A 22,640-nucleotide genomic window follows, 5' to 3' on the forward strand; every position below is an offset into this window, starting at 1 on the left:
TCTGATTGGCAGTTTCGAAAATTGTGTTTTTGGAAAAGTCTTCGATGAATCGACGATTTTCCAAGTTGGATCTTCTGATTCGTGGTCATTTGTAGGGTTGGTGGGAAGAACCTCGGAAGATAATTTTGATGATTCAGATGGAAGAGTTGCGGTAACTGGCTCCAAAACTGGCGTAATCGGAGACATGTCAAAATCGGCGGTTACGTCATCGAATGCTGTGCGATGCACATCCTCCGGGGGGGCGTTGTTTGTCGAGTTCTGGGTTTTCGATTTGAGGGCAATTTCCGCGAACATGGCCGGAAACGCCGCATTCATGGCATTTGATGGATGTAGAAATGAAAAACGTTAGTGGAGAATCGTCGTAATTCACGAATATGCGATCAGGCAGTGCGTCACGGGCGGCGGACGTCGCAAACTTCATATTGACTTGGCGGCGAAAACTTAGCATGCTCGGCAGATCAGGATCGGTGAAAGAAGTGCGTAAGGTCTTGATCGGTCCAAGAACTTGACCGTATTCAGACATTATTTCGCGCAAGTGGTTATTTTCGAAATGGGTCGGAACGTCCGAAACAGTTACTCGGGTAGGCGGTTGTCCGACTGGATGGCACGGAACGTGGACTTTGTCGGGCATCGATAGGCCGTCAGAAATGAGCTGCGCGGCCCAGGACGAATCGTTGAAGTATATTTGAAACTGACCTTGAACGCGAGAGAATGAATGAAATTGCTGAGGGGGTACTTCTTTCTTAATGATGCTGATGTAGTCTTGAGTCGAATAAGGATAGATAGAAGCGTCGATGACGAGGAGGTGTTTGGCCGGAAGTTGAGCGCGGATCCCGTTGCGAGATTGCGAATAGGAGGCGGGCGAGGAACGGAACGTGAAACGGCGACGAACATTTGTCGCGGGACGAGACGAGTTGACAGTTGTTGAATAAAGACGATTTGATTGTGATTGGTTTTCGTAGGTACGGTTAGCGGTGGGTGAACCAAAGCTGGAACGGTCGGTTTCATTATTTTCGTTGGAACGGTTAACGGTGATTGAAGGACGGCTGCATTCTTGATTTTCGTTCGTTGGAAGAGACGGCCAAGCGCTTGGCGTAAAGCCCGTAGCCATGGCGATGGTTTTTTTCTTAATGCGCGCGCGCGCGCGCGTTTAAAAGAAAATAAAATCAAAACGTTAGGGTTAAAAACCCGCGAAATAAAAGATTTTTTAACTTGACCCACCAACCGGAAAACGGAGAGAGAGAGAGAGAGAGAGAGAGAGAGCGAGAGGATATAAAAAGCTTTATTTCAGCTAATTGAACAGTTTACAATGAAACATTAATACGTTAAATCGTTTTCTTACATTGAGTGCATATACGTAGATAGTAATTGATACTATACAAATAACATTGGTGAAGTAGTTACATCATATATATAGAGATAATACAAAACTCGTTATTATATTAATACTAATATAATTAAGTCAGCTTACCGTGCGATACGTAAAATTTTAAAAATACTTTTCGAATTCGGTCAAATTAATGCGCCAGGTTTGATTAAAATTTTCAAGTTGTTCGTGTTTACAAGCCCATTGAAAGGCTAATTTAATACGTGCGATAAACCTGCCACGGAATCGATTGAAAATAAACGTTGATTGTTCTAATGGGGTACGGTTCAGAGACTGAGCACGACCGTCCCGCAGACTGCTCCTATAGATGGTATCTTTTAGGAGAACAAACGCCAAGTTGCAAGCACGATCGGGACCGAAATCGGGAACTAAGAACCAATAGTGGTAGGGGTTGTGGGAATGTCCTAGCAATTTTGATAATAATTTGTTAACGTCAATCAAAATGGTCATGACGATCGGGCAAGCGAAAAACATATGTGGCACGTCGCCAACTGCGGGGCAGAATGGGCAGTCCCGAGTTGGGTAGGCGTCGGGATCAAAGTGATGTAAGCGGGTAGGTACCGGTAGAGCGTTATGCAGAAGACGCCACTGGGTGGCGTTTTCATGACGAGCGGATAGTGGGCTGACGGTGTTAACACGCCAAAATTTTAGAGATTTTGAAGCGACGAGACCAGACGGAACAATTGGCTTAGGGAACTCCGAAGCGAGGCGAATAACGTGCGAGTAGACGATTCGGGAGATACCCATACCAGAAAGACGCAGGGTCGTGTTAAGGGAACCAGGTAAGTGGAGTAAGATGGTTGGTGAAAGAGAGTCTCCAAAAACATGGTCATCTCGAACACCGAGTTGGTCAAATACGCCGGGAAAGGCATCCAAGACGCCTTTTTGCAAGGCTCAGAATGATTTCACGGTCAGTCGGGAGACGGATTCGGGAGAGGACACTAAGTCAGGTATCCGACGCCACCAAAGAGAGGCGGGGTCGAGGAGATCCATGACGGAGTAAATTCCTTCACGGGCGAAACGATCAAAAAGAGTTCCCAAAAAGGGAGATTTGTCCGAGTCAGTGATACCCGGGTTGTCATATAGCGGGATGTTAGATAGCGCTTCAATATCGATCTTTTCAATGTCAAGGTGGAAATTGAGGGTGGATAGATGTTCGGACATTACGGTGTAAAATTGTGATTGACAAGGACGCGGATTGGTGGTGAGAAAATGAGTCGTTAGCGAGTGGGAAATACCGTGAGTGAAAGCCAAGGCGGTGATACGGTTAGGCTGAGTGGGCGCTGTCTCTAAGAGACTAGCGACGTAACCCACTCGGAAGCTGCGAATTTTGTCAGATAGCGAGACAAGGCCGAGGCCACCGATTTGTTTGGGGAGGAGACAAAGGTCTTTCTTCACCCAGCGCACCTTATCCCAAACGAAAGATTCGAGAGCGGCTTGACATCGGGTAACGAAATCCGCGGGGGGATTTAAAACTTTAAGCTTGTGCCACAAGACACTGGCGGCCAACTGGTTGGCAATGTTAACATGGCCGAACAAGGAACAATGGGGTTTGATGGGACGCCAACGAGCGAGGACTCGTTGAAAAGCCTCTTCAAGTTCGGTCCAATTTTTTGAAATAGCGGACGGACTGTGACCAAAATGGACGCCTAGGAGTTTACAACCTTCCGAAGACCAGTTGAAATCCAAGGGGAAGTCCATTCGACCACGCCAGCTACCGCACCAGAGTCCAATGGTTTTTAAAATGTTGACGCGAGCGCCAGAGTGAATGGAAAAGGTGTCGAGGCAAGTCCTAAAAATCTGGAATTCGGCGTCGTTACGAATGAAGCCGGTCAGGTCATCGGCGTAAGTGCCGTTAGTTAGTCGGCGGTGTGGAGCTAGTTCGCGAGGGCGGGCGAGTTCGGAATCGAGATGACGAAGAAGCGGTTCGATTGCGATAGAGAATAAAGCGCCGGATAAAGGACAACCTTGGCGAATGCCTCGGTCAAAATTAACGGAAGGGGTAAGCGAATTGTTAATTTTGAGATGAAACGACGAATTAGTATAGAGCATAGCGAGAGAATTCGTGAATTCTTGGGGGAAGCCGAAAGCGCGAAGAACTTTGAAAAGGTAATCGTGATGGATGGAATCGAACGCCTTCTCGAAGTCGACGTTAACGAAAGCGAGGGGTTCATCATTAGCGTCGGCGAGATCAATGAGATCTCGCAAAACGTTCAAATTATCAAAAATAGTACGAGATGGGACGGAATAGGATTGAGAGGGGGAAATGAAATCGTTAAGGACGTTATTAAGGCGAAGGGCGAGAACTTTAGCGAAAATTTTGTAGTCGACGTTTGTCAAAGAAAGGGGACTCCAATTGCGAAGATCGCGAGGGTCTCCTTTCTTTGGCAAAAGACACATGACGGACTTCGAGAAGGCGTTCAAATACGGCGAATTTTTCGAGTCTTTAAGTAATTCACGGTAAACTTGGAACATCGCAGGTCCCAAGTCATCCCAGAAGGTCAAATAAAATTCGGTGGGGAGCCCATCCAGACCCGGCGAACGGCCCCGGGACATGGATTTTAGGGAGCGGGAAAATTCGTCAAAGGAGAAAGAATTTTGAAGAGAGGCGGAAGAATCCGGAGAAAGCTTAGGTAAATTTTGAAGGAAGGTGGAAGAGCGGGAGAGATCGGGGTCGAGTTAGAATTTGAATTAGAGTACAGATCGGAGTAGAAATTCATCACCGTCTCGCGAACGCGAGTTGGAGCGGAGACTAGGTCTCCGTTAGAATCGAAAACGTTTTCCATTGGTTTCGCGGTAGCGACACGCGAAGTCCAACGGAAAAATTCAGCTGAGGGCTGGTCTACATTCGCAACGTGAGCCATACGACTTTTTAAAAGCGCTTCTTTTGCGCGCTCGTTAAGACAGTTATTTAGTTTAGATCGGAGTTCCGTAGCGCGAAAACTTTCCGGGTCGCTTAGAGCGTGGACCTCTCGTTGCAAGTCACGCAAACGAGAGCGCTCTAATTTCGAGTGATATTCGGAGAAATATCGACATCGTGATCGAGCATTCGGCTTAAAGTCGTCAAACCACCACTGGGACCACGAGTGGCCAGCTGCGTTCGACGATTGCACACGGACCGAAGCTCCGATAAACGCCTTCATATCATTGACAAAATCGGGATCGTCTAGACACTTAACATCCATTTTCCAGTAGGCCGGCTTCAGCCGAATTTTAGAAAATGGATGCGTGATACGTAAAACCACGGGACAATGGTCCGAGAAAGGACCAACTTCGTGAAGGCAAGCCCTAACAGGGGTAGCGCTGTCCACGTAGAAACGGTCAAGGCGTGCCCGAAAGACACGACCACGCTGAGGGACGGAAGACCAAGTATAAGAACGAGTATTAGGTTGAGAAATTCTAAAAGCGTCTTGCAAATCGTGGCCAATGACCAAGGAACGGAGGGTCCGCGAGACATTCACGCGACGTTCGACACAATCGCGACGGTCGAGGGCTTCGTCTAAAGTACAATTAAAATCACCGTTTAAAATAATCGACTCCCCGGCGTGTAAGTTATCGATCAAACTGTTAAGGGCATAATAAAACGTCAGAGAGAGAGAGAGAGAGAGAGAGAGAGAGAGGAGGATATAAAAAGCTTTATTTAAGCTAAGTCATAGTTAGATTAACAATAAGGGATAACAAATGAACAACTGATCAATTTTGTACAGTTCAAAACATTTCATCAAATTTAAACAATATATTGAATATGATTAAAAAAAAAAGAAAAGAAAATAATTAAATGCAGTATTGAATGTGTAATAATTACAAATGACTTATTGAATGAGATATATACATGAAATACGCGTTAGTCGTATAATAACCAGAAAATAAAAATAAAGAACAATACCAAATGAAGGAAAGATGTTTACAAATATTTTTCTAATTCAGCCAAATTAACGTGCCATGTATTTTTAAATTTATCCATTTCATTGTGCTTTTTGGCCCATGTCAGAGCTAATTTTATTCTCGAAATAAATCTGCCGCGAAATCGATGGAATATGAATTTTGAATACTCATATGGAGTATGGTTAACAGAATTTGAGTAACCGTCACGCAGACCATTCCTATAAATAGTGTCTTTCACCAGAACGTAGGCCAGGTTGCAAGCGCGATGGGCTCGTAAATCGGGGATTAAAAACCAAAAATAATAAGGAGAGTGGGAATGGTCTAACAATTTTGAAAGAAGATTATTGACTTCACTCAGGATATTCGCTACGGTCGGACAAGTGTAAAACATATGTATTACATCACCCGCAGCCGGGCAGAAATGACAGTCCCGAGTCGGGTACATGTCAGGATCAAAATGGAATAAGCGAGTTGGAACGGGTAGAGCGTCATGCAGTAAACGCCATTGGGTGGCATTCTCATGACGGCCAGAAAAAGGGCTGACCATGTTCACGTTCCAAAATTTGTAGGATTTCGGTACGGACAAGCCAGGTGGGAAGATCGGACGTGGAAACTCGAATGCAGAGCGTATGATATGCGAGTAGGCGTTTCGAGAAACACCGTTACCGGAAAGATGGAGAGTCGTGTTTAAAGAGCCGGGCAAGCTTAATACAATGGTCGGTGAAAAAGAGTCTCCGAAAACGTGGTCGTCTCGGACACCGCGACTGTCAAAGACGCCTGGGAAAGCGTCGAGAACGCCTTTTTGCAAAGCCTTAAAAGACTTAACTGTCAAGCGGGAAACTGATTCAGGAGAAGAGATAAGATCAGGGATACGACGCCACCAAAGGGAGTCAGGATCGAGGAGGTCCATGATGGAGGAGACTCCGTCACGAGTGAAACGACTAAATAGAGCACCCAAGAAGGGGGTTTTACCGGAGTCTGTAATACTCGGGTTATCGAATAGCGGAATATTAGACAGGGCTACCATCTCAACATCATCAAGAGAAAGACTAAAATCAAGAGTAGAAATATTTTCCGAAAGTGAGTTGTAATAAAGCGAATTACATCGACGCGGATTGTTCGTAAGAAAGTGGCTAGACAGCGAGTGAGAAACTCCATGTACGCAAGCCATGGCGGTAATGTGATTGGGTTGGGTAGGGACAGATCGTAGTAGACTAGCAACGCTCGCAACGCGAAAGCTACGGATTTTATCAGAAATGGACACGAGGCCGAGGCCTCCCACTTGTTTCTCTCTTCACCCAGTGCACCTTATCCCAAACGAATGCTTCAAGGGCGGATTGACACCGATTAATAAAATCAGCCGAAGGATCGACCACTTTTAGTTTGTGCCAAAGGACACTGGCGGCCAACTGGTTGGCAATGTTTACGCGACCGTATAATGAGCAGTGGGGTTTAATAGGGCGCCAACGAGCTAAAACACGGAGAAAAGCCTCTTCAAGTTCAATCCAGTTTTTGGAGATCACGGACGGGCTGTGACCCAGATGAACACCAAGGAATTTACAGCCTTCGGAAGACCAGATAAAACCCAAAGGTGAGTCCATACGGCCGCGCCAACTACCGCACCAGAGACCAACAGATTTCAAGTTGTTTACGCGAGCACCGGAAACGACGCAAAAGGTATCGAGGCACATTCTCAAAATCGGGAATTCAGTATCAGCACGAATGATACCAGTGAGATCATCAGCGTAAGTGCCGTTAGTAAGACGGCGATATGGAACTAACTCGTCAGGACGGGCGAGTTCATAGTCGAGAAGGCGTAGGAGAGGTTCAATGGCGATAGAGAATAGAGCGCCAGACAGAGGACAACCTTGGCGAATGCCTCGGTCAAATTTAACGGAAGGAGTGAGCGAGCTATTAATTTTGATATGAAATGAAGAATTAGTGTAAAGCATGGCGAGGGGGGCGGAGAATTCTTGTGGGAAACCGAAAGCGAGTAGAACTTTAAAGAGGTAATCGTGGTGAATAGAATCGAAAGCTTTCTCAAAGTCTATATTTACGAAAGCGAGGGGTTCATCATTAGCATCAGCGAGATCAATGAGATCTCGAAGAACATTTAAATTGTCAAAAATAGTGCGAGAGGGAACCGAATAGGATTGGGAGGGGGATATAATATCAGTCAGAACGGTGTTAAGGCGAAGTGCTAGAGCTTTAGCGAAAATTTTGTAATCGACGTTAGTCAGAGAAAGAGGACGCCAATTTCGAAGATCGCGAGGATCTCCCTTCTTTGGCAAAAGACACATGACGGATTTCGAGAAAGCGTTTAAGTACGGTGAATTTTTCGAGTTTTTAAGAATTTCGCGATAGACTTGGAACAGGGCCTGACCCAAGTCATCCCAAAATTTTACGTAAAACTCGGAGGGAAGCCCATCTAAACCGGGAGCACGACCCCGGGACATAGATTTAAGCGCGTGAGAAAAATCATCGAAAGAATATGAATTTTTAAGAGACTCGGAAGATTCTGGGGAAAGCTGAGGCAAGTTTTGAAGTATAGGAGGCAAAGCGGAAGAAGGGAGTGTATTAGAATTTGGATTAGAGTAAAGGTCGGAATAAAAATTAATCACAGTTTCTCGAACTTGAGTAGGGTCGGACGCTAAGTCCCCATTGAGATCAAAAACATTTTCCATTGGCTTCGCGGACGAAACGCGAGAAGTCCAACGAAAGAATTCAGCTGACGGACTATCGACATTCGCGACATGGGCCATGCGGCTTTTTAAGAGCGCGTCCTTCGCGCGATTATTCAAGCAATCATTTAGTTGCGAGCGGAGTTCTCTAGCATCAGGGCCTTCAGGGTCGTTCAGAGCGTGAACTTCACGCTGTAGCTCACGTAATCGGGATATTTCTAAATTTGACTGGTAATTGCAAAAATCTCGACAAAACGCTCGAACGTTAGGTTTAAAATCATCAAACCACCATTCAGACCAGGAACGCCTATTGGTGGATAATGCCTGTTCTTTAAGAGATTCACGTATGAACGATTTCACGTCACTGACAAAGTCAGAGTCTTCGAGGGCTTTAACATCTAGTTTCCAATACGCCGGTTTTAACCGAACTTTGGAGAGCGGGTGAGCGATACGCAAAATTACGGGACAATGGTCCGAAAAGGGACAAACGTCGTGAAAACACGCTCTCACAGGTGCAGCGCTGTCCACATAGACACGATCTAAGCGTGCCCGAAAGACGCGACCATGCTGAGGAGTGGAAGTCCAAGTATAGGAACGGGTATAGGGTTGGAAAATTCGAAAAGCATCTTGCAAATCCTGGCCGTTAACGATAGAGCGAAGAGACTGGGAGATGGATACGCGGCGGTCGTTACAACCACGACGGTCAAGGGCTTCATCTAGGGTACAGTTAAAGTCCCCGTTCAAAATGATAGATTCGCCGGCAGGTAAATTTTCAATTTGAGTTTTTAAATAGTCAAGAACGTCTAAGGCAATTTTGTCGTCATTAGAGGGAATATATACAGAAAATACGTGTGAGAAATTTTGAGGAGAAAATTCAAACCGAATATAGACTAAGTAACTTAAATGAATTTTGACATCGCGAACGAAAGAAAGGTATTGAGGCTTCACACCAATGGAAACACCGGACCCGGTTTTGGAAGCAAAAGCATGTTCGAAAGAATACGGCCAGTGTTTCCAAAGATGCGAGGCCCCAAAGTCGCTTTTAACATTAGTTTCCTGAAGGCAAACTATATCGGAATTTGAATTTTGAAGAAAAATGCGGGCTCGGGTATTGGTAGTAGGGGTACCCATGCCCCTAACATTTAAAGAGTAAATGGAAAACATTAAAATAAAATATAAAATTAAGCAGTACATTGAAATAAATTTTTGAAAGAAAGCGGAATAAAACCAAATGAAAATACCATGATAAATTAATTACACGAGTCCATTTCATCTTTCATTTCTTTCATGATTTTCCGTTCCCATTGGTAAATCGCTTGCTTGGACATCCTAGAAAGAGGGCTTTTTCGATAGGTGGCGTCGTTTTTCCTGATGGATTCCAGTTGTTTGATGAGCGCGATCGGACAATTTGTATGCTGGCGAACGTGAATAAGGACGGGAATTTTAGATCTGTACATGGAGTCGAAAAGACTCACGAGCGACGAGTCACTGAGTGGTACAGCTGAAGAAACATTGGCGTCACAGTCAGTGTCGAGAAAGTCTTGCAGATCACTCTCGGAAGTTACGCTAGAGTAGGTGGAAGCGGATTTTTGAGACTTGGCGTAGACAGGTGAATTTTCAAGGATAGAGAGTTTCTTCGGCGGGCCGTTAGAAGTCTGGGTGGCTGGGGATTGTCTTTTGTTCTTGTTTAAGACAGTGAAACCCAACGGGTGTTTACGGATAGGTGAGCTGGTGGGCGTCTTGAAAGCATCTAAAGATTCCTCTGGAAGGTCTACGCGAGGTGTAATCGGTGTCATGTCTAAAAGGGGAATGGGAGTCTCAAGGTTAAAATCCATTCTTTCTTCCACCAACGGGTGCGCATCTGAGGACTGAGTGTTGGAGTCAACAATTTCTTTGGGAGTGGTGTTAGAATCTTCATTGTTGGTGGCACCAGCCATATGATTGGCGGCTTCTTCTCGAATTTTCGGGCAATGATCACGCGTGTGACCAGTTTCATGGCAATTGTGACATTTTATTTCAGTTGAAATGAAAAATGTATACGGAACGTCATCCAGTTCAGTAAAAATTCGTTCTGGTAAATTTTCGCGGGCTTTCGATGTTGGAAACTTCATCATCACTTGACGCCGAAAACTTTGCAAGGCTGGTAGATCGGGATCCATGTAAGATGCCCGTAGATTTTTAATGGGGCCAACGACCGTACCATAAGATGACATCACTTCTCTAAGATCATAGTTCTCAAAATGAGTAGGGACATCAGAGACTACAACTCTTGTCGGAGGAATACCGATCGGGTGACATTGAACCAAGGTCTTATCCGGCATAGGAAGGCCATTGGTTTTTAATTCAGTGGCCCACGACGCGTTGGTGAAAAATAATTGAAAGGTACCTTGCACTCTTCCGAAGGAATAGATTTGAGCAGGATTTGTTACATTTTTGATGGCATCTATGAGTTCCTTATTTGAATATGGAAAAATCGTTGCATCAATTAGAATACCGTTAGAGGACGTAATCTTCTTATTAGCTTGGTTTGCATCATTTGGTCGAGATCGGAAAACGTGCTTCTTCAATTGACCCGGTCGGCTTTGGTTCGAATTTGACGATTGTTTGATGTTTTTGGTAGTAATACCTGAATACGAAGGTCGGTTATTGATGTTTGGTCGATAAGGTTGAGGATCATTAAAGTTGATAGCAGATCGGTTGGGGTTAGATGAATTGGCGTTGGCAGTTGAACGGTTAGGGTTAGAAGAAGTCGAGTTGGGATGCGCATTAGCTTTTGAAGACATGGCACGAGATTTGAAAGTCTAATTCCGCGCGCGCGCGAAATTAAAAACTTTCAAAAGCTGATAAGCCTAAAAAGCCGAAAAATCGACTTTTTGGCGAAAAGTAGGCAACCGAAAAACGGTTGTAAAACCGAAAATATCGGTTCTTTTTTGAAAATTATAGAGAGAGAGAGAGAGAGAGAGAGAGAGAGAGAGAGAGAGAGAGAGAGAGAGAGAGAGAGAGAGAGAGAGAGAGAGAGAGAGAGATTTGCCTTTAGAGAGATTGCCTTTAGAGAGATTGCCACGTTGTAGATCGAGCGAGCAACGCCTTTGCCAAGCAAAGGTGATGCGGAGTTTACGGGAAATTGACAAACTGGGAACGCGTTATCGCCAAATACAAAACCGTTACGAACGCCGTGAGTGTCAAAAACTAGAGGATAATTACGACAAAGTGAGGCGCGTAAACTAGCGTGCGCTTGAACTAGAAAACGTGAGGGGCGAGCGTCAATGACGAGGAAATCGCCGAACGGCCGCCACCAGAGTGTGAGAGGGTCAAGTAGATTCGCAACGGTAACTAGACCGGCGTTGATGAGATGAGTATGTGAAGCGCTGTTGAAGGAGAGACCATCGCTATCAGGGATGGCAGGGTTGTTAAAAACGGGGATTAGATCTAGAGCGTCATGATCGCAAGCGTCGAAGCAGATACGAAAATTAAAATTTGACCAGGAAGTGATGAGTGACTCGAAAAAGGGACTAGAGATTGATGGGCGTGATCGAGATAAAAAAAAGAGCGGTAAAGAGAGGGTGTCGCAGATGGAAGCGGCGGTGGTAGCGCATGGCGCGGAAAGAGAAGATGCTTCGAAAAGACGCAGGTCTTGCGATACTCTGAAACTGTGAACCTTTGCTGGCAAATTGACCAGCGCGAGACCACCAGCTGCGCGAGGCAAGATGCAAGCATCTCGCGCGACCCAGTGGACCCGATCCCACAGGAAATCGGTGAGTAGACGCTCGCAGCGTCGGATGAACGATGGCGGTGGTTCGAGAACTTGAAGCCGGTGCCAAAGTACGGACGCGGCGAGACTATTCGCGATAAGAAATCTGCCAAAGAGAGAGCAGTGACATTTTATGGGGCACCATCGAGCTAAGACTCGCGCGAGCCTTTCTTCAAGGTCGGACCAGTTACGGTTTAAAAACGCAGCGTTGTTTCCCAGAAAAACACCAAGAAAGCGACAGCCGTCCGAATTAAAAATGAGACCGAGTGGGGAGTCGTTTCTGCCAATCCAAGAGCCGCACCAAAGACCGACCGATTTGGTGCCATTAACGCGTGCACCGGAGACCCGGGAAAAGACGTCGAGACATTCGCGCAGGACGACGAACTCGGGATCCGACCTGATCAGGGCGGTGAGGTCGTCGGCGAATGTGGAGTTGGTCAAAGCGTGATGAGGTTTCGGAGAAAAAGTCCGCGACAGGCGTCTGTCTAAAAGGCGTAGAAGCGGTTCTAAGGTAATAACGTAGAGAAGACTTGATAGGGGGCAGCCCTGACGGATACCCCGTTGAAATGGAACCGCGGTGGTAAGGCAATCGTTGACGCGAATATGAACGCGGGGATCCGTATACAGTAAGGTGATGACGCGTACGAAAAAAGAAGGGAACCCCATCGTGGAAAGCACCCGGCGAAGATAGGCTTGATCGACTCAATCAAACGCCTTTTCTTGATCGATATTGACTAAAGCCAAAGGTTCGGCGTTAGCGGCGGCCAAATCAATGACGTCGCGCAGGACATGGATGTTATCGGAGATACGGCGACCGGGTATTGAGCACGTTTGTGAGGGTGAAATAATATCGTGGAGAATCGGGCCTAGGCGGATGGAGAAGCACTTTGAGAAGATTTTATAATCGGAATTAGGTAGCGATATGGGTCGTTTGTTAAGCAAAGAGCGCGGATCGCCGGATTTCGGGATAAGGCACACTACCGAGGATGAGAAAAGCGGAGCGTAACGACGATCGTCGGGATTGCAAAGGCGTTCGCGATACACCTGGAATAAAACGGGACCGATAAGATCCCAAAACTTGGCGTAAAATTCAGTAGGAATACCGTCCATACCCGGTGCGCGACCCTGCGGCAACGCACTCAGAGCGCGAGAAACTTCGACGAGTGGTAAAGCTAAACCGAGAGAATCGGCCGAGCCCTCCGAGAGTCGGGGCAAATCGTCGAGGAGCTCGCCTACCAGGGCAGGGGGCGCGCTAGCGAAAGACTGGTCGGATGAGCTATATAAATCTTTATAAAAGGAGACGACAATGTCGCGCAAATCCGCCGGGGATGTTGCGGCGTCACCGTTGGCATCGAAAAGCGAGTCTATGGTAGTAGACTGCGCGGAACGGGAGCACCAGCGGAAGAATTCTTTCGATGGCGTATCGACGTGACGGATAAAAGACATCCTGGAGTTGAGAAGGGCTGAGCGCGCTCTCTGATCGACGAGATCGGCGAGCTCGCGACGTAAACCGGACGAGCGAGAGGGGTTGGTATCGGCAATGAGGGCGAGTTCGCGTTCGATGGAACGAAAGCGACTCCGCTCGGTCGCGGTGCGGACGGCCCAATATTCTTTGGCGAAGACACGAAATCGGGGTTTGAAGGTGGAAAACCACCAGGCGCAATAAGCGTTGGGATTGGGGCCAACCTTGAGAGAATGGATAAGCTCGCTGATGAAAGAACGCGTATCCTCGACAAAAGCTTCGTCTTCGAGGGAAGAAACGTTAAATTTCCAGTAGGCTGGACGGGGTTTGCCAACACGAGCGTTGGATTGGAATTGGGCGAAGACGGCGTCGTGATCCGAAAACCCGCACGGAACGTGATTAACGACTCGAGGGGTGGTTAAATCGTCGAAGTAAATGCGGTCGAGACGGGCGTGGTACCGTGACGACGCGTCATCAGAGTGCCACGTGAACGATCGAGTTAGAGGCGCGAGAACGCGAAAAGCGTCTCGAAGATTGGTGGAGTTGACGATGTTGCGGAGTGAGCGTGCTACGGCGGCGCGGCGCTCCACGCAGCCGGATCGGTCGAGAGCGGGGTCGAGGGTACAATTAAAATCTCCGGCTAAAATTACTTGGTCCGAGCTGGAAATGGCGGATAAGTGTGTCAAAACCCACGCCAACAAGTCGAGAGCGACTTTATCTTGACGAGCTGGGACGTAGATATTAAGAATGTGTGTAAAGCAGTTGGAGGGGAGAGCCAATTTGGCGTAAATGCCATTAGAGGCGAACGTGTCTCTAAGAATGATGCTGGAAAACAAGAAAGGGGAAAAACCGATGGAGACGCCCGACCCAGAAGGGGACGGGCAAGGTAAGTGCAAAAACTGAAGGGACCAATCAAACCAGAGATGGGATTTTAAAAACGCTTCGTGGATGTTAGTCTCTTGTAAACATAGGATATCGGGAGCCAAATCCCGAACGAAAAGGCGAGCAGCCGTGTTTGGGGTAGGGGTCCCGATACCCTGTGCGTTAAGAGATAATACCGAAAGCATAAAAGTTGCAAAAAATTTTGGAAATAGATTCATGTAAAGTTCAAGTAATAACAATAACAAAACGAAAAAAATTACTAGGCAGTGGTGAGCAGGGTCCGTTCTGCCCTAAGGGCAGCAGCGACTTTCCGTTCCCACTGGTAGATTGCACCGCCGGTGAAATTTGAAAGTGCGCTTTTTGCGTGGATAGGTCCGTGCCGACGAATAGAGTCCAGCTGGTTGATCAAAGCCGGGATGTTATTAGTATAATTGCGGACATGTTGTAAAATCGGAATTTTGGAGCGGTAGGTGATGTCGAAAAGAGCAGCGAGGTCCGATTGAGAAAGGAAGTCAGCGGTAGGAACTGATTCGGTTGAGTCCATGAAATCGTCCATGTTAATGTCTGAAAAATGACTGACTTCAGAGTAGGTGTCGGATTGAGCCTTGGCCTTAGGGGTGAGAACTGTGTAATCTGCTGGGGCGGGTTTCTTAGACAACGACGCTTGTGAACGTTGAGAGTTGGAGGGTCGTTTGACCTGTCGGACGGGTGAATTCGGTATTTGATTTTTAGCGGAAGGTTTCGAAGAATCGTTAGTCTTCTTTTTAGTGGGAACGGTGCTTTTTGGGATTTTCGATGAACTGTCAACGGGTTCAGGAAGAGTTGGTTCCAAGACTGGTGCTATTGGTGAGAAGTCGAAATCGGTGGGTGGGATGGTGTTAGATTCGGTTTTGGTTGCGTTAGAAGTGAGTGTTTCGGCAGGGTCCGAGGGGGGAGCCTGTTGTTCGGGTACGATCTTTGGGCAATTTCCACGTACATGGCCGGAATCAGCGCAGTGATGGCATTTGATGGAAGTCGTTATATAGAAGGTTAGTGGAGAATCGTCGTAATCGACGAATACGCGGTCTGGAAGCGCGTCACGGGCGGCGGAGGACGCAAACTTCATATTTACTTGGCGGCGGAAACTTAGCATAGGTGGAAGATCGGGATCGGTGAACGAGGCTCGAAGAGTTTTTATCGGACCTATTACTTGACCGTACACGGACATTAGTTCGCGGAGATGTCCGTTCTCGAAGTACGACGGGACGTCTGAAACAGTAACACGAGTTGGTGGTTGGCCGACTGGATGACAAGGAACGTGCACGTTGTCAGGCATCGACAGACCGTCAGAAATTAGTTGCGAGGCCCAGGATGGATCGTTGAAAAAAATTTGAAATTGACCTTGAACTCGTGAGAAAGAATGGAATTGGCGTGGAGATACTTCGCTCTTGATGGCGGTAATGTAATCTTGTGTCGAGTACGGGTAAATGGACGCGTCGATGACAAGGCCGTGGCTGGGCGGAACTTGAGCACGAAGTCCGTTTCGAGATTGAGAATGAGATCCGGCGGTTGATCGGAACGTGAAATGTCGTCGAGTATTTTGCGTGGATCGGGACGGGTTGAGAGTTGCGGAGTAAAGACGAGCGTTGTTGGTATTGGCATCGTTGGAACGAGCAGAGTGAGTTGAAGGATCGGTTTCATTGTTGTCATTAGAAGGAAGCGACGGCCAAGCTCCTGGCGCTAAAGCCGAAGCCATAGCAATTTGAAATATTCCTTTTAAAACGCGCGTGCACGCGATAAAGAAAAAAAAATAATGTTTCAAAACGTTGAAATGCGTTAGGCTTAAAAAGCCGAAAAAACCGCGAAAAACGGAACACCTCACCAACCGAAAAACGGTGGTGGGGCCTGGAAAACCGGAGAAAACCGGTAAAAAACAGTCAAGCCGGATCGTATAAAAAAATCGGGTCACGAAGAACTTTTTTTAAGGAAAATTGGGAGAAATACGGAGCGAAAATAATTGCACGAACCGCACTATAAAATCTAGAGAGAGAGAGAGAGAGAGAGAGAGAGAGAGAGAGAGAGAGAGAGAGAGAGAGAGAGAGAGAGAGAGAGAGAGAGAGAGAGAGAGAGAGAGAGAGAGAGAGAGAGAGAGAGAGAGAGAGAGAGGAAAAGCACACCGAATTTGGAGTCAGATACAGAGTTTACAACTACAGCATGTAAAAACCAGAAAATTAATTCTGAGCAATTAGTTGATCATGCAGTGGCTTCTACAAGTGGAGTCAGTAAAGAAACAGTAGATATATTGGAATTAACTAAATCAAAAGCATTGACAGAAAACCAAGTGTCTTTTTTCGATCTATCACGTTCTCATCATGAAGGTCCAGTTCAACCAATACTACTACTACTACTACTGTGGACGAATGCGCAAAATGTGTCAGCTGGAAAGTCTGCATCTGTAGCAAATCTCATAAATGTTTAGAGAAAGTCGGATGTTCTGGAAAATAGGAACCATCTCAAGTATTTAATTTTAGCGACTTCATATCTAGCTCGGCAAGGGTTGGCTTTCCGTGGTGATGATGAGTCACAAGAATCGTCAAACAAAGGCAATTTCGTTGAATTGCTCGAAATGATGAGTGAGTTTTTACCTCAACTACGGGAAAGACTTCGAATGAGATACGGACATTACACATCAGCGGAGTATCAGAACGATATTTTACACTGCTTGGCAAATATTCTTAGAAAGAACATTATTAGTTCACTAGGACCATACTGGGAATTGATGGTTGATGAGTCAAAAGATATTTCTCACAAAGAACAAATGAGCTTCGTCATCAGATCCACGTCACCAAATGGTTTAGTTTGGGAAAAACCTCTAGGTACTTTTCTTATGGAAAAAGTAGATGCTGAGGCATTGAAAACTGCTATCAACAATGCCGTTTTGGAAAACAAATTATCGTGGGATAAATGTGTGGCTCAATGCTACGATGGTGCTTCTGTCATGAGTGGTCAACTTAGAGGTGTTCAGGTACGGATTAAAGAAATTGCACCACATGCCATATACTTTCACTGCCACGCCCATCGACTAAACCTAGTTTTAGTCAATACAATTAAAAATATTCCGGAGATCATTGCCATGTTTTCCATCATTCAATCAGTTTATGTGTTTTTATCAGTTAGTGGCCCCCGACATGAACTATTTGTGAAAGCACAAATTGAGAATAATCTAGAAGTCTTGGAGCTCGAAAGATTAGTTGAAACTCGATGGTCTTATTGGTATCGATCCGTTCGCAAAATAAAGCTTCGTATTGAAACCATTGTTAATGTGTTGGAAGCCATTGCTAAACAGAATGCTGACAGGTTAACAGCTGCAGAAACTCAAGGTTTGCGAAAACGAATACATTCAATATCATTCCTTCGTTGTTTACTTGTCACTGAGAAGCTACTTGGGGCAGTCTATTCATTATCGCCAGAATTACAAAACTCATCAGTCGATTATCTATCTGCCATTCAACTCCTAGAATCAACCAAAAACGATCTGATGGCATTTCGAAACATTTACACTTGGGAGACAATTGCAAAAGAAGCTGATGAAATTGGAGTTCAAATTAGTATTCCACTGAACGACTTTAACTTCTGTAGGCCACAGCGAGCTCAAGTGTTGTCGAAGAAACTATCTGATTATTATGTGATGTTAATAATTGGTAAGAAGAATTTGAAGGTTGCAGAGAAGACCCAAAATACTGATGATTCAAATTCAATGCGCGTCGGAATAATTTTTGAGTGTATAGACAGGTTTCTATCTGAAATCGAGGCGCGATTCACAGTTAACTGTAATGTTTTAAAGAGTGTGTCGGCTTTCAATCCTAGTGCCAATAATTTTTTATGTCCAGATTCAATCAACGAACTTCTGAAACTATATCCTACTTGCGGTATCGACACTACAGTGCTTCACACAGAACTGGCTTCAGCAAAGTCTTTTATACTATCATTGCATAAAGATAAATATAAGTCGTTGACAATTCTGGAAGTTAGAACATGCTTGAGTCGCAATCCACTTGCTTTCAGGGAGCTCTTAAAAGCAATTGACCTTGTTCTGACTTTGCCGGTAACATCGGTTGAAAACGAGCGATTTTTCAGCTGCATGAAACGTGTTAAAACTTACCTCCGAAATAGATGTGGAGACCAACGTCTCAGCGATCTGCTGGTCATTGCGTGCCTCCAAGAAGACGCAAAAAATGTTAATATTGACGAAGTTATTGATGAAACAAAGACGATATCCGGTGTTTTAGCTTTAAAAATTGAATCTTTTCGACTTTCTTGGATATATGTATATTGTATAAATATTTTTTTTTAACTTGATTTATATTTTTAATCTTTGTACGAACAATAATGTATTTATTTATACTCAGAGAGAATGACTATATCTAGACGATTTATCGCGTCATTTCTATTCCAGCTGGTATGCTCCTTCGCTTAAAATAAATCAACTCGACTTAGTATCTCATTGGCTCCGTAAAACTGACGTTTCCCAAACGATTGAAACGGAAGCCGGTGACGTTTGGTCTTCCTCCCCGCTCCCGACACGGTGGAAAGGGACTCAACGTAATCTCAACATATTCAATCTTCCTAAATATAAATACATATTCTTGGTGCGAATTTTTATTTATGACCGAAATCTTTGGTGTTCCACAGTTCCGGCGATAGCGTAATTAAAGCTGAAAATGAAGTATAAATTAAACAAGTTTTTGCCCTTTAAAAATACCAGTTTCGGTGCGCTGGCCCCTGGGGCTCCCGCCATTAGACTATTGGACACTCAAGTTCTGCCCCCCCCCCCCCTGAAAAATCCTGAAATTACGTCCCTGCTTAACGCATGAAGATTTCCCCCTTTAGACTACATGTATGTATGCAAAATGTCTGTGGGCGGCCTGGACAAGATCTCATTTTCGAGTTTTTCTGCGTGACCTTTTCTTTGAGCTTTCATACCGAAGCGGTCGTAAATAATGGTTAATGAGGTTATGGTTTTAAATGGAAATTATGGTAAGTAATAAATTCCGGTGATTTAATTACAATGTTTGAAATTTAAATACACGTTTATGAAAACTGTATTTAGAATTTAAATTTTCAAAAACTGTGAAATGTAAATAACTTTTAAGAACTTAAAATTCGTAGATTTCGTTTGTTGAATAATTGTTTTGATTTCACATAATATTATTCACTAAAAAACCATATTTACCACTATTTATCGTTTTAAAAAAATTATAATAATCAGCTAGGCTAATACCATTGGCCCAAGTCAATGATATCTATTCTTTAATTTGTTAGGAGCAATTTTGTTACCAACTCTTTAATTATTTCAAAAGATCTTCAACTTGACGAATTGATAACCGTACATTTTTACAATTCTCAGAACCATTTTTGAAGAATGTTTTTTCAATTGAGCCCAGGGGTGACGAGGAGTCCGACATTCGTAGAGAAAAACTATTTTGCAAATCTTGAAATAGACTTCAAAATCCATAAATTTCCGCCAAAATGAGTTCCAAAATCTCGAAATCCGCCTAAGAAATCAGAAATTATCGTGCTCTGAAATGTCAAAATCAGTTTCGGATTTCTGAAATCACTTTGAGAATAAAAATCTCGTGCGCTAAATTTGCAAATGTTGGACCCCTTGAAGGGTTACCAAGTTTCCGATCCTAAAGCCATTTAACCTCTTGGGCATCAAAGATTTACACCCTTAATTTATACTCTTAATTATTTCATAAGCCTTATTTTAAATTGGCGTTTAAAGTCACACTTTAGCCAGCGTTCTCGATACTTATAGAGACTTTTAGATTCGATTTTTGTATTATTCATTAGATTCAAACACTTGTAAACACGTTACAACTGTAACTATTTAAAATTTGAAATTTAGTTAATTATTTGGCGGTCGATAAGCCTGCAGGTTCATACTCATCTCTGGTATTTATTTGAGCTTTACTCTCTAAATGCAGGGCGCTGTTGCGGAGAATCATTACCCCATCTGGTGGCAGAAAAAGTTACTAAACATTTGACAGGGTTTATCATTAAAGTATAGACGTGAGTGCGCGTCGAAACGTGTTAGAAATAAAAGATTTTATTTTGTAAAAGTCGATTTTATTTTTTAAATTTTTTTCAACGTATGATATGCACAAAGCAAAAACGCACGAAAACTATAAAATTTAATATAAATTATTTAAAAATTATTTAAAAATTATAATTTATTTTAGGGATCAATATTTATTCATTTTAATTTGGTGATTTATATTTATTAATTTTAATTTAGTGATTTATATTTATTAATTTTAATTTAGTGATTTATATTTATTATTTTTAAAAAAAATATTTTAGGGATTTTTTTATGATATATTTTACCTTAGTAAAAATTTTGAAATTTTACATAAAAAATCTAATAAACCGATAAGAAGTTGTTTTTGCAATAAAGCGATAAGCATTTATTTCCTTCCCGCCAGAAACGTAGAAATTTTCGCCATCTAGTGAAAATAAAAGCATTAAATTAGTATCTGTAATGGATGCGCACCAAATGTTTGTTTCTCTTTAAGCAATTTTTAAATCAGCCTATTCATCTGAATTGCACTAAAATCGAAATAAATAAAATAAAAAGTAAACGTAAAACTAGTACAGAAATTGAGACCGCTTCATAACCACAGGGAGTCAGTGGCCACTCTCTTAAGTAAATGAACCATTAATAATAAATAATAATAATAATAATCAGCTAGGCTAATACCCAAGGCACCACCCTAGGCCTAAGTCACATAAAGTTTAATTTAAATATCGAGTCAATAACTGAAGTTTACAATAATTCGACATTTTTAAGTTTTGAAGGTAACTATAATTGTTTGTACTTCAAAACAGTATTTGTGATTAAATAAAATTTGAAATTTCCCGCAATAAAATTATTTTCTTTAATCTTTTCTTCACATTTAATCGATAGCAAACATCAAATACCGATATGAATCTCAAATGAAATCTAAGTTATTGCGTCTAAGTACCGATTTGATCTTTACGTTAAATAATTATCTATTCCAAAAGTGACATTAAATACGATATCAACGTTCAATCGCTTTTTAAAATGCTATATAAAGTTACTTAGAGGACAGAGAACTAAACTTTGCAGCTAAATCGATATTTAGTGGACTAATATAAGCTTACAAACTATGGAATATGAAAAAGAGGTTACGATTTAGTTCTTTATTTTTTTTAAATCAATATTTTACATCATATTTTCATAAACAATGTTACAAATATTGTGGAACTGTCCTGTACATTTAAAATTTTAAAGAAATGAATAAAAACCACTATTTATTTAAAATAGAACATGATGCGGACCTACGCCTCAAAAGACCAAAAGCTATTGTAGAGCACGTGAGTAGAGGGCGCACACATTCCATTGACATTAGTGAAGCCAAATTATTAAAAAATGAAAAACACCCCATAAAACTAAATTTAAGAGAATCTATAGAAATTATAAAATTAAAAAATCAAAATCTTTTAATTAATAACCAAGATGGCCCCTCACATGATCGAATTTTCCCTTATATCGAAATTTTGAAAAAATAACCTTTGTTTTGTCGTGATAAAATATTTTTTATCCTTGATATTTTCATTTTGTATTCGCCTGACGACGACGCCGGTTAGTGCGCCGAAACGGCCGTAGCGTTTTAATAAACAAAACTATTTTACTGTGCAATAGTGGTTTTTATTCATTTCTTTAAAATAAACAATGTTGATAATATCTTTTACAAAACCATTTTCCCTCTCGAGAATATGTTCATCCAGGTCTCTAAGTCTAAGCAACCACCTACGTTCCAAGATGACCCTCCACATACGGTCAATTACACTAAAAGTATTATAATATTTTTAAAAAAAGGAACTTCAATAACTATTTAAAGAAACAGGAGGTAAGGGTTTGAAATCATTAGAAATGAGGGAAAGACGGGGGATAAGGGGAAATTGGGTTTTAAGATATTTTTCGGTGTCTACCTAGGGCTGGTGGCCATTTTGTTTTGTATCTAAATTCGGAACTCACCTATCCTAGTGTTGATATCCATATTGTTTCCCTAAATTTTCTTAGGTCTTGAAATATAAAGTGTACAGAATCCACCCACGTGATTCATATAATAACAAAAATAAACAAAATATGAAACAGCGCTCATATTGTTTGTCTAAATTTTCTTAGGTCTTGTAATATTAAGTGTACAGAATCCACCGGCGTGATTCATATTATAACAAAATAAACAAAATAGGAAACTGTGGTTATTTCGTTTTGGCTTAATTTTCTTAGGTCTTAAAATATAAAGTGTTCAGAAACCACCTACGTGATTCATATTATAACAAAAATAAACAAAATATGAAACAGCGGTCATTTTGTTTTGTCTAATAGACGGTAAAATAAATGGGGGTGGAATTTTAAACCGTCATTGCCACTTAAAAACTGGACACTAGCCAGGGAGGGAACACCGGATTGGTTGGTATTGGAGCATGCGCAGAGACCAATTTTTAACTGTCGCCGAATAAAAAATATCTAAATCGTGATTCTTCGTAGAGCACGTGGCGCCATCTAAGTAAACTGACCGTTAT

Source organism: Leiobunum rupestre, chromosome 10 (genome assembly GCF_980474605.1).
Source record: "Leiobunum rupestre chromosome 10, qqLeiRupe1.1.hap1, whole genome shotgun sequence".
In the NCBI taxonomy this organism is placed as follows: domain Eukaryota; kingdom Metazoa; phylum Arthropoda; class Arachnida; order Opiliones; family Sclerosomatidae; genus Leiobunum; species Leiobunum rupestre.